Genomic DNA, 17,861 nt, shown 5'->3' with positions numbered 1-17,861 from the left:
TACCTTCTAACTTTAAGGTATCACTGATGTTGAGTTACTGCTCATATCTGTCATACAAAATGGCAAGACCCGGCATGATGTAACCAAAGGGGCAAAGGGGCGGGGGGGGGGGGGGGGAGGAATAAGTCCATGAAATGATGGAGACACACTTCTCCTTGGTTATCAGACTTCTGAAAGGCACTTCCACAAGCTAGGATACTATCCGATTCTCCTTCCTCATTGTGGACATTGGACTTTGTCTCGGGAACTGTTGCGCAATCATGCTGAGAACTATATTCTGCACTCTGCATCTATTATGGATGGAATATCTTTATTGAATAACAACATTGTCAGAGTACAATAATAAACCTAAACCAAGACAGCTGGTAAAGATTAAGCTTTACCAGTTGTTATTGCTGTCAATACAATGAATGTTTCTGAAAGATTAAAAATCCATTAAACAGATTTAAAACAATTTTAAAAATCAAATCCCTTAGTTACATCTGTAATCAATCAAATACAAAAATACTACCTCAAGCTTACCTTTAAATCTCAGTTGTTCCTTATGGTTGAATTAGCTAACTCTTTCTGCTCATGTTTAGTAGATAGAAACATAGAAAATAGGCGCAGGAGTAGGCCATTCGGCCCTTTGAGCCTGCACCGCCATTCAATATGATCATGGCTGATCATCCAACTCAGTATCCCGTACCTGCCTTCTCTCTATACCCCCTGATCCCGTTCGCCACAAGTGCCACATCTAACTCCATCTTAAATATAGCCAATGAACTGGCCTCAACTACCTTCTGTGGCAGAGAATTCCACAGATTCACCACTCTCTGAGTAGATAGATTCCTCAGTGCTACTGCAGGGGAACTATATTAAGTTGACATTCCAGCTCACATTGGTGGAGGAGCCATCTTGGGGAACGGCTGCTAACCAGCAGCCGTCCGTTTAAATCACTTTTTTTTTGAAGTTTTTAGTAAGTCCTGTGCTTCGTCCGTTGGAGAAATGGACTTTTTAATGTGGGGTGTAGGGGGTAATTATACTTCTAGGTCCCTACCTGGTCGCTGAGGCAGCTTTTTCTCCGGGCTGCCCTATCGACCCGTCCTCGTGGCCTACCAGCGGGCGTGGAGCGCCGTTTCCTGGCGGGGACCGCCCAGCACCTCGGTTTCGGTGGCGGCACAGCGCTGGAGCGCTATCGTGGAACGGAGCGGGCGATGCCTTCCCTGGGCCGCCGCGCTGGATCAACGCGCTGGAGCTCTGGTGAGCTGTGACCGCCGAGATCAACACCTCTGGGCTGCGGGTCTGCGGAGCGGACGGCGCTGACTCTAACATCGGGAGCCTGGGAACTCCAAACCGGCGCGGCCTTGTCGGCTCTGGAAGCCGCGGTCCCCAACTAGGAAGCGGCCGTTCCAGGTGGCCCAGCCCCTGAGAGGACTCTCCCGACGCCGGGTCAACACCACCCGGCCAGAATGGCCAGGAACATCGGGCCTCCGTAGAGGCAATAGCGGTGGCCTCAATAGGCCTGACTTTGGGTGAACTGGGGATGGGGACTGGACATTGTGCCTTCCCCCACAGTGGTAACCACTGTGGGGGGATGATTTTTTCCTGTGTGTAAGTTAATATGTTAGTCTGTGTCCAAGATGGCTGTCGGAAGGGAGAGTGGACGCTGGCGTGCTTTAGCTGCCGCTGCTCTCTCTTTCACATTGTGTTTTTTGATTTTTTTGTCTTTGGAGCGATTTCTGTCTTTAATTAGTGTATTGGTGATGTCCTTATTATTTATTTTACTCCGACTATATGTTTTTTCTCTTCTGTTAATTTTCTGTAAGGTGTCCTTGAGACTTTGAAAGGCGCCCGAAAATAAAATGTATTATTATTATTGGTGGGTAGCAGGTGAATTACTAGGAAACTGAGTCAACAGTTCTGCTTTGTCATGGTTTGCCTGGGAGCTCCAAACTTGCTGCCGGTCCCAGGGTCAACTTGGCATCAAACTGGCAACATTTCCCCGCAAGTTCCATTCCAGTGTATGTTCAAACCATAAACCATCTCATACATAGCAAAGCTATTGAAACCATTTCATATATAGGACCATAATCTCTGGATTCAGACGATAGTTATAATTGAATGAACAATTAATCTCTTGAGTTACATCACAATACCTCTTAATACTTATTACACTTCAATACTACACCGGAGAGAGAATATATAGGGAGATTCAGAGAGGGGAGCAATAAGACGTCAAAGATATTGGGGGGTGGAAACAAGGCAAACTGAAGTTCCTTGAGAGGGAGAGGAGCATGATAGGTGAGCTAAAAGGTTTATATTGTAAAGAGAATCTGTACAAGCATACAGCAATTTCTTGTAAGATTAAACATTTTTTAACATTAACATTTGTCTAAGTTGTTTAATGCTTTGAATCAGTTCCAGTAGTATATTCCTCTTCTATATGAAGCCATGCAAAATGCAAGGTTAAAGGACATCCATGTCATCTAAGACCCGCGTCCTCATTTTATTTTAAAATCATTCTCAACCTCTTGTAGCACTCTTTCTTAGGATACTTCCCTGCTTTCACAAAGTCCAGCTCCATCATCCTATCAAAGCTCCCTGCAAAAGGTAAATTACTCCACTGCTTCATTCACTTGACTATATTTTCATCTAGTTTATTTGTTCCTATGAAACTGGGCCTCTCCTCATCTGGAAATATTGATGATCTTTCTCTATTGCAAACACTTCAGCTCCCAATACTTCTACAGCTGTCGATCTCTGATTTTAAAACATTAAGAACTCCTCTCTGACTTTATTTCTGGGCCTCTATGAACACAGTCTCGTGCTATTTCTCCTCAAAACGAGATGTCTTGTCTTTCCGCACTAAAAATAAAAGTTTTTGTTACACCTGCTTTCAGCAACTTAAATGACACATTCATGTCATACCTATGAATAGTCCAGATGTGATCTAGTTGTAAATGCAAAGGTTCAGTATAATCTGATGAGAGTTGAATTCTCTTGACTGGGGGCATCTGTTTTGCTTTTCTGATTGCTGTCACATCCATTGACTATGTTGACTGAATCAATACAAAGACACGTCACTTTCATAATGAAAGCAAAGAGCAAGCCTTAATTGCTGAACTCATTCAGGATGTTTTCCTGTGAAATAAATACAGGTAAAGATGCGTGGCTTCTGTTAAATGACACAAAGAATGTCACCCTCTATTGCATCTTAAGGCAAAAATATCATGTTGGCAAAAATATCATGTTGTGGCTTTTACCCCTTTAAAGTGATCAGTGTACACAGTATTTTCATAAAAAATTGAAAACATGCAATGTGTAAATATACTTCATGAAATAACTCCTGTTCATTGAATTCATTGCAGATGTGTGATGGGTTCTGTACAAACTGGGCAAAATATCGAGCAGGATCATAGAGAGAGTTAGATTTAGCTCTTGGGGTTAAGGGAATCAAGGGATATGGAGAAAAAGCCAGAACGGGGTACTGATTTTGGATGGTTAGACATGATCAAATTGAATGGCGGTGCTGGCTCGAAGGCTCGAATGGCCTACTCCTGCACCTATTTTCTATGTTTCTATAAAAGCTGGAAGTTAAATGCCAGCACATCTGTGCTCCTACTCCACACATAATTCAGGGGAAGAGCATAAAAGTGCAAAGCTGAGGATCAGGAAACACAATGCTTGACCCTCTGCTTTATGCCGAGAGTGGCTTAAGTAATGGCGCCAACCCATTTGCTGGAGTGAAAAGCTTGTGCAAGCAAGTGGTTTGCACTTTTTGATTGTTTTCATTAAGAACTTTAACGCTAAATAGTTTCCATCACTTGGAAGTCTAAGTAAATGTATTTTGGGCATTTGTGAAATTATATACATTTGTTTTAACAGTTTTAAAATGTCTCCAACCAGCTGAGAGCTTAAGGAGTCATAGAGTGATACAGTGTGGAAACATGCCCTTCGGCCCAACCTGTCCACACCGGTCAACATGTCCCAGCTACACTAGTCCCACCTGTCTGTGCTTGGCCCATATCTCTCCAAACCTGTCCTATCCATGTACCTGTCTAACTGTTTCTTGAACATTGGGATAGTGTTTAAAGGCCTTTGGCAATCAAGCTGTTAAAAGGTCAACCGTGCGATCCAAGGTTAGAGCCTCAGGTAGAGCTGGTTATCTCCCAATGACAATTTCCCCTTGTAGAACACCAGGCCTCGAGGTTGAGCTGCCCCAGGGCTAGGAAAGTGGAGCCTCAAGAAAGAGTAGGTGGTGGAGGGTGTGCCATTGCACATGGTACGCTGCATCCACTTGTGACTTTATGCCTAGTGCCTGATCACACATCTGGCAAAACAAGTCCACATGCAATTCCCATTGCTACTTATTTTGCTCCTAAGCCTGCACAGGTCAGGAGTACTCCAGATGGAGTGTACTCTCGTCTCACCAAAACTGAAAATAAATCGATGAATGCAGAGGGCAGCATCTTCTTCAGAAGTGGATCAATAGCTGGCTTGCTGCCCGTACGGTGTCTTTCACTCTCTGCAAGTACGTGTGTGACATCTAATCCCATCCAGCATGAAATATCAGGTGGGGAAGTGGTGGTTGTGGTTATGGAGTTAGACAGTGCGTGCAAAACCATTTTTTTTTAAAAGTCATTTTTTGTATGTTGCCTTTGCCAGCATGACCAGCATTTACTGCCCATCCCTCATACCCTTCAAGAAGGTTAGGGGCAGCTGCTGCTGTCCTCTTGAGAAGGTATTTCCAAGACTGCTGCTGGCTTTGGATTTCAGGGAAAGAAGAAAAGGCAATGTTTTCCAAGTCAGGATGGTATGTGACTTGGAGCTAACCTGTAAAAGTTCCCTTACATTGGTGAGCTTCATCCACTTTGGAGAGAGCGGTTGTGACTTTTGGAGGTGCTGACAGAGCAGACAATGAATATCTGCAGTGCATTTTGTAGAACACACTGCAGCCGCAATGCATTGATGGTGGATAGAATACATGCTGAGAGTACTAAAGGATGCTTGGATAGAGTGGATGTGGAGTTTTCCACCAGTGGGAGAATCTAGGACTAGAGATCATAGCCTCAGACTTAAAGGACGTTCTTTTAGGAAGGAGATGAGGAGCAATTTCTTTAATCAGAGGGGTGGTGAATCTGTGAAATTCTTTGCCACTGGAGACCAAGTCAGGAGAGATAGATCAGAGGGTGGTGAATCTGTGGAATTCTTTGCCACAGATGGCTGTGGAGGCTAAGTCAGTGGATATATTTAAGCCAAAGATAGATCGATTTTTGATTAGTACGAGTGTCAGAGGTTATGGGGAGAAGGCTGGAGAATGGGGTTAGTAGGGAGAGATAGATGAGCCATGATTGAATGGCGGAGTAGGCTTAATGGGCCGAATGGCTTAATTCTGCTCCTATCACATGATCTTAAAGGAGCGTTAATCAAGCAGACTTTCATCCTTGATAATGTCGAGCATCTTGAGAGTTGTTGGAGATGCACACATGCAAACAAGTGAAGAATACTCCATCAGGAATACTCTGACTTGTGCCTTGCAGATATTGAAAAGGTTCTGGGATGTCAGGAGCTGAGAAACCTGTCGTAGAATACCCAAGATTGGTGTTGAATGCCCAGGGTGGCCGGTAAGATGCTGCCCTGTCAGAGATGGTCATTACTTGTCATTTGCATAACATTCATCCTTTTTGCTGCTTCACAGCCCAACTCTGAATATTGCCCAGTACGACCTGAATGTAAATTGGTTTATATCCTGTAAAAGCTCCCAGGCTTCTTGCTTAACTGTCCTTTGAGGAGCAGAGTTCCAAAGATTCAGTACTCACAGGGAAAAAAAAATCACCTTATCTGCCTTAAATGGAAAACCCCATTAAAAAGTGATCAGTTTCTGATTCCTCTGCAAGAGGAAACATCTTCTCTAAATCCACATTATCCCAATGGCTGTGAGATCAGCCATGATCGATGGCGGAGTAGACTTGATGGGCCGATTGGCCTAATTCTGCTCCTATTACATGAATATATTGTCAAGACCTTTCATGATCTAATAGGTTTCAATCCTTTCGCACACTTATAAACTCCAGCATATCTAAACCCAGCTGTCCAACCTTTTCTAATAAAACAAGCTGACAATTCCAAGGATCAGCCTAGTAAACATTCACTGAGCTGCTTCAAATGCATTAACATATGTGGTCACATCAATGCCTTATATCATTGAAACACATCCTCCCAACCTTCATTTCCCTTCGCAATTAGTGATAGCATCGTTAATCTGCCTAATTACTTGCAGCACAGGCACATGCAGACCCCTCTGCATCTCAGAGCTCGGCACCTTTTCATCATTTAGATCGCGTACTTTTATTTCTTGTCAAAATGGACAATTTTACACTTTCTCCTTTTTTTCAGTCTAGGGAAGGTGTGAAGAGATACAGTGGCTTGCAAACGTTTTCATACCGTTTGAACTTTTCCACATTTTGTCACGTTACAACCACAAACGTAAATGTATTTTATTGGGATTTTATGTGATAGACCAACACAAAGTGGTGCATAATTGTGAAGTGGAAGGAAAATGATACATGGTTTTCAAATTTTTTTTACAAATAAAAAACTGAAAAGTGTGGCGTGCAAAAGTATTCAGCCCCCTCGAGTCAATACTTTGTAGAACTACCTTTCGCTGCAATTACAGCTGCAAGTCTTTTGGGGTATGTCTCTACCAGCTTTGCACATCTAGAGACTGACATTTTTGCCCATTCTTCTTTGCAAAATAGCTCAAGCTCAGTCAGATTGGATGGAGAGCGTCTGTGAACAGCAATTTTCAAGTCTTGCCAGAGATTCTCAATTGGATTTAGGTCTGGACTTTGACTGGGCCATTTTAACACATGAATATGCTTTGATCTAAACCATTCCATTGTAGCTCTGGCTGTATGTTTAGGGTCGTTGTCCTGCTGGAAGGTGAACCTCTGCCCCAGTCTCAAGTCTTTTGCAGACTCTAACAAGTTTTCTTCCAAGATTGCCCTGTATTTGGCTCCATCCATCTTCCCATCAACTCTGACCAGCTTCCCTGTCCCTGCTGAAGAATAGCATCCCCACAGCATGATGCTGCCACCACCATGTTTCACAGTGGGGATGGTGTGTTCAGGGTGATGTGCAGTGTTAGTTTTCCGCCACACATAGCGTTTTGCATTTAGGCCAAAAACTTCAATTTTGGTCTCATCTGACCAGAGCACCTTCCTCCACATGTTTGCTGTGTCCCCCACATGGCTTGTGGCAAACTGCAAACGGGACTTCTTATGGCTTTTTTTCAACAATGGCTTTCTTCTTGCCACTCTTCCATAAAGGCCCGATTTGTGGAGTGCACGACTAATAGTTGTCCTGTGGACAGATTCTCCCACCTGAGCTGTGGATCTCTGCAGCTCCTCCAGAATTACCATGGGCCTCTTGGCTGCTTCTCTGATCAATGCTCTCCTTGCCCGGCCTGTCAGTTTAGGTGGACGGCCATGTCTTGGTAGGTTTGCAGTTGTGCCATACTCTTTCCATTTTCGGATGATGGATTGAACAGTGCTCTGTGAGATGTTCAAAGCTTGGGATATTTTTTTTTTATAACCTAACCCTGCTTTAAACTTCTCCACACTTTATCCCTGACCTGACCCTGGTGTGTTTCTTGGGCTTCATGATGCTGTTTGTTCACTAATGTTCTCTAACAAACCTCTGAGGCCTTCACAGAACAGCTGTATTTATACTGAGATTAGATTACACACAAGTGGACTCTATTTACTAATTAGGTGACTTCTGAAGGCAATTGGTTGCACTGGATTTTATTTAGGGGTATCAGAGTAAAGGGGGCTGAATACCTTTGCACCCCACACTTTTCAGTTTTTTATTTGTAAAAAAATTTGAAAACCATGTATCATTTTCCTTCCACTTCACAATTTTGCGCCACTTTGTGTTGGTCTACCACATAAAATCCCAAATAAAATACATTTATGTTTGTGGTTGTAACGTGACAAAATGTGGAAAAGTTCAAGGGGTATGAATACTTTTGCAAGCCACTGTATGTGGCATCCACCAGTTGGCACCACTATCTCTAAGAATCAAAGCAAAAAACATCTGCAAATGCCTTTTACTAAGGTGTTGGGCCAAAAACATCATTCGGCCCAGCACTTCTACCCTTTAGCCCTGCTCGTGTATTCTGGGATCTAAAAGCCATTCTTAATATATAGCCTTTTTTTTTTAATGTAAACATTAACCGAATTGTAAATCATATGTCGCACAAAAATAGCTGGACACTGTAACGTTACAACATCCCACACTCAGCTGACAACTCACTCACAAAGGATATGGGACTTGGAATTCTTGAACATCAGATTTTCATCCATGGATTAACAATGTAGTCATCCATGATGCCGAGGCAGCAAAATACTCAAATATCAATCGCAGACACTGATGCTGTTTTTAAACTCATACGATAAGGATCAGAGCTAATTTTGAGAGAAATTCAACACGGTACAATTTTAATTAAAATTATGTGCATGAAGGAACTGCAGATGCTGGTTTACACCGAAGATAGACACAAAATCCTGGAGTAACACAGCGGGACTGGCAGTATCTCTGGAGAGAAGGAATAGGTGATGTTTCGGGTCGAGACTCTTCTTCAGACTGATGACGCCCTTTAAAGTTACAAAATCCAACACTTATCTGATATTTTATTCACAGAGAACATAGGAACGATAATTCTTTAACATTCGATCTTTATCCATGGATTAACCATGAAACCATCCATGCTGTTAAAATAGTAAAAAGATCAAAAGGCAATCACTGCTACTAGTGCTGTGTTTAAACTCATGCAAAAGTGATTAAAGCACAGGTAGAGAGGAATCCAACTTTGCTTTGGTGACCGGATAGTCAACTTAGGTGTACTGCAACAATAATAAAGACATTTCCTGAAATTAAATTAATAAATGGTGAAAATATTTTTTATAAACAGTTTCCCTGAATTTTCTTTGTTAGTGGTACAATGTCAATCCTCTAAATTATCTTCTGATTTGTCATACGTAAAATTTGTTTTCCAGAGCTGTCGAGAACCTTGTTCCTACTACAGAAAATGTTGACTTTTAAAGGAACCCAGCTGGTTTAATATTAGCATTCTTACCTCCATCAAGGAAGTTGTGGGTCCAGGTTCCATTCCAAAAACATGAGCAAAAAGTCTAGACCAACACTCATGTGCATTCTATGAGTCTAGAGATTTAGATATGCTAACTTTTCAAGAAGACACTGAACCAGAGTCCCATCTGTTTTTGCAGGTAGATACATAAATATTTCAACTGTGTTTTTGGAGAAGCAGTAAAATTCACGCAGCATACTAGCCATTGTTTACCTCACTTGGCATCTCTCGAAAGCAGCACTCAGTTAACAACCTTTCTTTACCTCTTTGCTGCTAATGGGACCTTGCTCTGAAAATTGGCAGTGTTGTTTTATGTATTATAAAAGCAATTGGCTATTAGGCTCTTTGGGACATCCTGGCCATGACATAAATGCAAGCGCTGTTACTACTATTGGACTTGATCTTTTTCAATTTAGTGTGTGTACACTGCTTTATAGAGTTACAAGATGAACACATTAGATCATTAAGATAGATTTCTGTTGAATGCCTCTCGGATAAAGTCCCAAGAGTTCTGTGCGTAAATGCAACATGTTCAATACAATTTTAATGGAATAAACAGGATAAGGAAAGTCCCATGGTAAAGGGCAAGTGCCAGAAATGAGATTAGCTGTAATCAAATTTTAAGGATACCCTTTTTTGGTTTAAGCATAAACTTCCGGGTACAAAAAAAAGACTCACAGCAGTTCTTTTAATGGCGTTAAAAGTGAAAATTTCCTTTCAAAGGAGGAACTGATTGATATACTGGTGGCAACACAGCTACCGCCCCAATCCCTCTTTGAAATAGATAATCATTGGAAACTAAATTGTATGAACATTGCTGGGCACATTTCATTTAATGAAGCCAGTATGCATCATAATCGTACAATATTAGAACTTTAATGGTTTTTATTTGTGGTATCAGGACTCAAAATTATTTGCATTCGTCAACATTCCCTATTTTTAGCATCAATATAAAATTCACTCTGAACAATTTTATTACCAGAAAACTCCTTGCATTATCTGCATAGTTTCATATTTCATTTTGACACTCAACAGTGCCTGGCCTCTTCATCTCTGGCCTTTATCCAAACATCTACTTATCAAAACACGCCTTACCCGTATCCACCTCTCATCTGTCAGGATAGACATAAAGTACAGGAGTAACTCAGCAGGTCATGCAGCATCTCTGGAGAAAAAGGATGGGTGACGTTTCGGGTCGGACCCTTCCTACAGACTGAAGAAGAGTTGAAGAAGAAGACCCGCTGAGTTACTCTAACCTACTTTCTTTCTTTGGTATATGCCAGCATCTGCAGTTCCTTCCTATACATCTCATTTGTGAGGCTTTGTTCTGCCTCCACCTCTCTTCCCCCTTTCTCCCCCCACCACAATCAGCCTGTTTCGGATCCAGACCCGAAACATCATCAACCCATGTTCTCCAGAGATGCTGCCTGACCCACTGATTTACTCCAGAACTTTGTGTCCTTTTTTTGTTGCAAACCTGCATTTGCAGTCTGTGTGTCTCCATGTGCACTTTTATATTGAATTGTGAACAATGCTGTAGCAGTTTGAAAGGTACTTGTTTACTTCCAGCAATCTGCATTATAATAACATTTGGTTTAATTTGAATCATCCAAGAATGAAAATGGAATCAGAGTGTCAGGAATAATTGCTTTGTTCAGGTTCAAATACTGTATGCTCAGCTCTCAAGGGTGGATGGGGAAAACAAGCTAAGTAAAATTAAACAAATTGTTTGAATCTATCATCTGCGGCATACCATATGATTTCCCGTTCACTGGAATGGCAAAGGTTCAATGATCTGTCAGTAATACCAAGATCATTCAACAGCACCTTCGAAACTGGTGATGTGGGAACAAAATCAGATCCCAGGTTGATTTTGATCAGTCAGACTTCCCTACACTAAATTATCACAAAGCAATTAAAGACTCTGGTTCAGGAGCAGTAGATGTGTTTTCGATGTTTGGATTGCCTTACTACTAAGACTACTGTTTTCAGCTCATGAATACAAAACCTAGCAAAGAAATAAAAATCTGCTATCTTAAAGAAGATGTGCAAGGCAAGTTTTATGTTTGGACACGCAAAATGGTGGGTACCAGGAACATGCTGCCAAGGGAGGTGGTAGAAGCATTTAGAGATGCACATGAATGGACAAGGAATAGAAGGATGCCTACCATGTGCAGGCAGATGGGATTAGTTAGATTTGTATCATGGTTGGGTCAGACATGCAGGGCAAAAGTGCCATTTACAGTGCTGTACTGTTCTATGTTTAAGATGCTTAGGAAGAGCACAGAAAATATCTTCTCTTCAGTATGGCCAAGTGCTACCTGCCAACTAACAGCTTCAACTAATGAATGCACTGACATATGAGCGACATCCATACATGGAGACATTACAGAAATTGCTGTGAAGGTGAAACAAATTCTTCAGTTATTCGTTCTGCTTTCGTATTATCTTGGTGGGCAAAATGGGTAATAATATAACTTTGTCATAGTTTTCTTCAAAAATAAATTCATCAGGTCAAGCAACATCTGTGGAGCCTGAAAGAGCTAATAGTCAAATCTAATAGTCAAATCTAAAATTGAGTCGTTCTTCTACAAAAGCATGGACTAGTAGAACAAAAGAATGGCTCGGTGCCAAGTCTGAATGACTTTGTAAATTATATGGAACACAATATGGAGGACAGGTTGTCTTTTCCATAAAGACATTAAGATGGCAGCCTGCAATAATAACATGTGCTTCATTCAAGGGCATAAAGAAGCCAAGATTGAATAAAATAGCTGACGCTCCAGAGATAAGTAATAACTTGTTATTGGATGAGCTTGATTTGGAACCAGCTTTCCTATATTGTGAAAGGCTACAGAATCTTTCAGTCATGCCATATTCAGACTTGGTAGGAGTGTTTTACTGATAAGAAAAATGTACAATTGTGCTAACTCCCCTTGGTTCTGTGAATGGGAGCCTGAGAAGCACTGAGCAACGTTTGTGCTCATTGTAGATCTTTGCCACTCCCGTCTGACGAATCAATTAAAGATTGGTATGGTCTACCTTTAACGTTTGTTGCTATCTGCTTTTTAAGAAACAAATTTTGACCGAGCCAACAGATTGGTCAATGGTAGGGTCGAGAGTGTGTGGCGGGAAGATCTCCAATGTATACAAGTGAAAGGGAGGGATGAGGGAGAGGTTGGCAGATGATAGTTGGAAAGAGGTGGGGAGGGGGACAAGGCTTAGGCAGATGGAGCCAGGTAAGGGAGGGTAGAGACAGATGCTGAGGAGTGATAAACATAGAAACATAGAAATTAGGTGCAGGAGTAGGCCATTCGGCCCTTCGAGCCTGCACCGCCATTCAATATGATCATGGCTGATCATCCAACTCAGTATCCCGTACCTGCCTTCTCTCCATACCCCCTGATCCCCTTAGCCACAAGGGCCACATCTAACTCCCTCTTAAATATAGCAATATAGTGATAGGTGGAACCGTTGAGTGAGGGATGATGCACATATGGAACTGAGGAGGGGAGGGACAGGAGGGGGGACTGTGGAGAGGTATATTGATGATGGACATTTGGAGAGGGAGGAGGTAACAAATCTACTTTTCCATATTTCCAACGCTCAATACTGTTTCATCACTCCCCCCGTCCCTTAATCCATCTGTTCATGATCACACCTCATCTGTTTTCACCAGTCAATTATCACCCTCATCCTCACGGTATGGTGAATGGGGTGGGGAATTGAAGTGACCGACAGCAGGAAGCTCAGGGTCAAGTTGTCTCAGGGAGAGAAGTGTTGCCCCAATGAACCAGGATTATTACTGGGCAATAAGAGGCTGCTGAGTAATGGGTCGCAGTTGGGATTTGACTATTGGTTTAGTGACTGCAAATGCTGCTCTGGTGCAGGTTCAGTGGCTGATTTCCAAGCTTGAGACAGTGTTAGTCTCCAGGGGATGGTGGTGGGCTGGTGCACTGCATGTAAAATCCAGCAGAACACCCATGTCCCTGGACCAGGGTTCATAAGGTTATAAGAAATAGTAGAATTAGCCCATTCGGCCCATCGTCTACTCTGCCGCTCAATCATGGCTGATCTATCTCTCCGAACCCCATTTTCCTGCCTTCCAGCCATAACCTCTGATACCTGTACTAATGAAAAATCTAACTGTCTGTCTCTATCCACTCTTAAAAATATCCACTGACTTGGCCTCTACAGCCTTCTGTGGCTCCTTCTGCTGCATTGGTATAAAGCTCTAACGCGGCACTGTAGTCAAGTGAGAGGTATAGGCCAGCTCACAACGCGCTGACGTTGAGCTCCTTCAAGATGCATAATGTGAATCAATTTCTTAGGATCTTCCCTACAGTTTTAGCAAAATAGTACATAAATGTGAGGAAAGGGTAGAATGTAAGAAGCCTCCTCCGAACAGCGATGTCAAAAACAACATGACATGGGTGTCCAGTAAGGGGGAGTAAGAGGTCGGGGGGGAGAGGGGATTGTTGTGAGGAAGACATTTTTCATCCACAGTCACTGGAATCATGATTTCACTGCCTGAGTGACTGGTGGAATTGGATACTCTCAACATTCAAGATTCCAGACACGCACTTGAAATGCCAAGGCATAGAAGGCAAGGCAATGGACTGATTACTGGGATTATTGCGCATGGGTAATCAGCAGAGTCCTGATATGCCAAGGATCATGAGCATGACACCCATCTCTAATGGGTCAGATTAGTTTTGCATTAGATAGTCAGCAAAGACACGATGTGCTGAAAGACCTGTGTCGGTGCTGCATGACTTTACAAAATTCTAATCTTGGAGGAACAGTGATAACCTACACTGAAGTAACAATTCCCTGGGATGTTTGTGGCTGTAATAATGCTGATTACTGTATGTTTGTCAGCAGTGTGGCAGGGAATTCATTCTCCAGCAAAATCTGCAGAGTTAGATTCGTGGCTCAAAAGATAATTTTGTTCCATATGCATTCCCTCCTCATAGAGCGGAGGATGTTAGTGAATTCATTGAGGTAATGGTATGCAATACTAATGTGACCCATCAGAGGTGGGAGCATTGCTCGTGTGTTGGTGTGTCGTGATGCAGCGGCATAGCTATGGGATAGGATATTATGCTAAGCATTCAGTTCTCCACCGGGATACTGAAAATCAGTCAGAGCCACTTCCAGGTTGTGCTAGTAAACATCTTAGCAGATGGTTCAAGATAGCAGAGGTGGGTAGACACCTGAGACTGAGCTGTCAGACCCAGACATGGTTGAAACAGGCTGAGGTTCACATCGATGAGTCCCAGGCTCAACTCGAGCAGATGGGTAGGAGAAGACATCCAAGAGTAGCTTGGTTTAAAAAATAACACGAGTGAAAGTAAACACCAAAGGAAAAGAAAACAGGTAAAACAAAGTCAATAAAAGAAGAATTACTGTAAGTGTCCGAAAAGACAAAATAAGCAAATCTATGGCAATGCTTGAAAGGAAATTAAGATGTTTGGATGAATAGGAAAAACTCAAAGGACTTGGGATAATGATAAAGTTTGCTTAAGGGCCTGTCCCACTTGGGCGGCATTAGCAAATCACACAGATGTCGCGTGAAGATTTTGTACATCCCAAAATCCTGGGACGCCGCGCTTGACCGCGCGTCACTGCCTACGTCACCATGCGGGCATCACGTGCACGTCACGACACGCGCGCGCATCATGCGTCGTGACGCGTAAATGATGTATAAATGACGCGCAAATGATGCTCAAGTGGGACAGGCCCTTTACTTTAAAACAGACAACACACAATGAGTTAGGTAAACCAACTCAAGCTTTACTAATCATCAGCCAGCGAGAGTGTCAGGGATACAGAGTCAAGTATGCAACAGACACTTGACTCTCTTGAGCCACCACTCTAATGAACAAAGACATACAGGATCCTTTATAGTGTTTTGGAAACGTGGTCACATGCTTATACAGAGTTGCAGCACTGACATTCAACACAATACTCAAATCAATCAGGCTGAACCCATTCAAAGCATACTTGTCACAATACAATACACTTGTCATACTGTGGTTAAATCAATCACAAACTTTAGTTACAAAACCCCTGAACAACAAGAACTTAGTCAAAAGCTCAACATTTACAGTTCCTTCTTAAACAATATAAGGATCCTTATCGTAGAAAAAAAGAAACATAGACAATAGGTGCAGGAGAGGCCATTCGGCCCTTCGAGCCAGAACCGCCATTTATTGTGATCATTGCTGATCGTCCCCAATCAATAACCCGTGCCTGTCTTATCGCCATATCCCTTGATTCCACTAGCCCCTAGAGCTCTGTCTAACTCTCTCTTAAATCCATCCAGTGATTTGGCCTCCACTGCCCTTTGCGGCAGGGAATTCCACAAATTCACAACTCTCTGGGTGAAAAACCTCAGTCTTAAATGGCCTCCCCTTTATTCTAAGTGTGGCCCCTGGTTCTGGACTCGCGTGGTATCAGTAACACCACCGAAGATTTTGGTTCATAGAATACCCGAGTCCACAGGAAACACATCCTCTCCCAATATTGTTAATTGTCTTTTCCTTGGGCATAACAGGATGCACAATCAGAAAAGCTTGGAATGCAGGCCTCTGGCTTCCTGATCCCCATAGTTCCTCTAATATGGTACAGAATTACAAAATCTCAGCTTATTCAGGACAATAAAAGTCAAGCTAATATTTTACTTAATAAAATACTTTACACTACTATTCCTTACATAACCAGGTTATTCTCAATAAAATAAGGGAGTGAAATTCAAAAGGTCTTTTAAAAAGCAGACACAACTACAGTACAATGGACCAAATTACCTCCCACTGTTCAGTTCTATGAAGATAAGGCTAGCAGAGTAGAAGTAAAGACTGAAATATATCATATAATATTGTTTATAAATATCTGTTCAATGCCGTATCATTATTCCAGTACTAGGGACCCCTTGATATCTCAGTGGCATTACTGTAGTAATACAAAAGATTTTACAATCACAGTCTGTGACTGGATATCCATATAAAACATGGCTTACCCTTGCAAAGAAACATACTCAAGGTTATAATAGGTTATAAAAACATATTATTCTCCAAACACGTTTATTGGAATTATGATTCAAATTCTCCAGTGCAAGCATTTTTAGGTTGTGCATCCTAAAGATGATCAAGGGTGAACAGATGTAATGGGTAATAAATCAGGTAATGCTTGTAATTTATCTTCTACCTCGCAGGATACAAATTTACAATCTGCCGGGGAGGTTCCTAGTTGACAGCTTTTGATGCTTCGACTGTGACAAAACTGAACAGTTTCTATCTATCAGGCTGAGTCGACATCTGCTTTTCCCTGCTGATTGGGTTTCTTGTGAACTGCCTTAGAAAATCGGCATCGTGCAGTGAGCCGGGGATAGTTTTAGACATGACTGACCATCATTGAGGACAGTCTGCCCTTCTGCCTCCACATCCCGATGTTTGCAAGCCACAGGGTTAATAAATTGCTTTATTTTTCTAATTAAATAAATAATGGAGAAGTCATCCAGACTTTAATTTCTACTGGAAAAAAAGACATAAGTGCTGGAGTGAATTAGCTGGTCAGGCAACATCGTTGGAAAACATGGATAGGTGACGCTTCAGGTTGGGACCCTTCTTCAGACTGATTGTAGTGGGTGGGGGTGGTGGTGGAGGAGGAAGAAAGCTGGAAGAGCGGAGAGGTAGGGCTAAGCTTGGCGTGGGTTGGACAAAGGGTCAGTGATGAAAAGACAGAAGGAGCGACACAAAAGCACTGAAGAGTTATGAATTGTGAAGTGAGAGGAAGGAATACATGTGGAAAAGGAGGGGGAGGGGCTGAAAAATGGGTGTGGACCAATGCGTGGTACTGGGAGCGGAGCTGTGGAGAAGTGGGGGGGCGAGGTTTGAAGTCACCCAAAATAAATGTTACCATGCACGTTCATTCAAAAATCAATCTCTGTTCGCCATTCACTAAACTGTTGTGCATTTCCATTATTTTTTTAATGAAGAAAGAGTCAAATTTGCAATAGCTATATCATTGATAGTTGATCAGGTTTCTGAGCCACTTTTTTTTAGAATGCTGAAAAACATGGCAATTTGGACAAACCCAAAGGACACGTGTGCTCGCACATTCCCCAAAATCAATGCCCAGTCCCCAATACCTTCCGCAAAATAGTCTCACTTGTACCCAAAAAAATATTTTTCATGAGAAATCTAAATCTCTGTACAGGGGTGCAGCAGATCAACAGCAGGTTGTAGCAGGAGGTATTGTGGGTTATTCAGTGAAATAACAGGGTTTGCCTTTTCTTGCCTGCAATAGCGTGCGCACATCCCATATTTGGTTTTCTCAATAATCAGAATAAGGTTGCACTTCTGGCAATTTTTCATACCTGCCAACAACTATCAGGGACTGTGCAGAATTCAGTGAAAAAAGACACTCTCAAGACCTGAATCTATACTCATTTATCTTGATCACGAGCACCGAGCACTTTGAATTATACTGTAATATGAAATCATTTCTCAGTTTATTCTTTTTAGGTTTCATTTTTTGTGCAATAATTATTTTCTATCCCCAGGCCATCCTAACGGTTATCTTTTATCCAAAGTTTATTTTGCCTTGTCCTGATTTTTGCAACTGTCAGCAATTCGTGTTTAATAAAAGCATTTCTATTCAGCTTCACTTCGATATATTAACAACTGACAGACTTTCAGACTTTGGAATAATATTCTCAGCCTGC

The 17,861-nt window shown here is 42.1% G+C and overlaps 1 protein-coding gene across 2 annotated transcripts in view; it reads right to left on the bottom strand.

Moving 5' to 3' along the window:
- The window catches only part of b4galt2 (UDP-Gal:betaGlcNAc beta 1,4- galactosyltransferase, polypeptide 2), a 344,819-nt gene that overhangs the window by 20,892 nt on the left and 306,066 nt on the right, over positions 1 to 17,861 (bottom strand). The window lies entirely within an intron of this gene.

The sequence above is a fragment of the Leucoraja erinacea genome, chromosome 10, assembly GCF_028641065.1.
Source record: "Leucoraja erinacea ecotype New England chromosome 10, Leri_hhj_1, whole genome shotgun sequence".
Taxonomy (NCBI): Eukaryota; Metazoa; Chordata; class Chondrichthyes; order Rajiformes; family Rajidae; genus Leucoraja; species Leucoraja erinaceus.
The sequence above is the reverse complement of the archived record's forward strand: the minus strand, read 5'-3'. Positions and strand labels throughout refer to the sequence as shown.